Raw genomic sequence first — 875 nt, forward strand, 5'->3', positions numbered from 1 at the left:
ACTCTATATCTAAAATGATAATAAAGTTACTATTAACGAAATACTTTTTAATGAACAATATTGAAAATAGTAACCTCTAATGTGATATATGCCTCATACACATAAGTACATAACATATTTCCTAATTCCTATATATATAATTTAACTTATAATTATATCAAATAATGGTTATAATATTATGATTTCACTTTCGCTTTGAAATGTGTATAGATATATACTAGTATAAGTACCTACTACTAACTCAGTAATAATATCAGACAGAATTTTTAAAATACGTAATAGCGATGTATTTAATTTAGACATTATAATATAAGCGAGTTAAAAAAGCGAGTTTAAATATATATATTATCCATAGTGAGTACAATATACGTAGAATATAAATATATCATAATATATACTTCTTTATCGTATAATAAAAAGGCTGAGAGATCGTCTTCAGAATCATTTTTATGGTTCCATAACAAAAAACAGAACCCTTATAGATTCGTCATGTCTGTCTGTCCGTCCGGGTGTCACAGCCACTTTTCTCCGAAACTATAAGGACTATACTGTTGAAACTTAGTAAGTAGCATAGGCGCAAATAGGGTGGGGCTTGGGGAGGGCTAAGTCCCCCCTGATTCCATCTAAGCCCCCCCCCCCCCCAATATTTTCTCTTATATTAAAATTGAATGTACTTATTAATAATCAAATGTTGTTTTCGATTAAAAACTATGACTGTAAAAGTGTAGAATATGGTCAATATAATTTTTTTTTTTACATTTTAATTATAGATTAATTGATTTATGAAACATTGGGAACATAAATATCGCGCGATATTTCGAAAACAGTCATGTGCATCATGACTTTATCGCACGGTTAACATGTCGCGCGTTAAA

The sequence above is a fragment of the Acyrthosiphon pisum genome, chromosome A1 (assembly GCF_005508785.2).
Source record: "Acyrthosiphon pisum isolate AL4f chromosome A1, pea_aphid_22Mar2018_4r6ur, whole genome shotgun sequence".
In the NCBI taxonomy this organism is placed as follows: Eukaryota; Metazoa; Arthropoda; class Insecta; order Hemiptera; family Aphididae; genus Acyrthosiphon; species Acyrthosiphon pisum.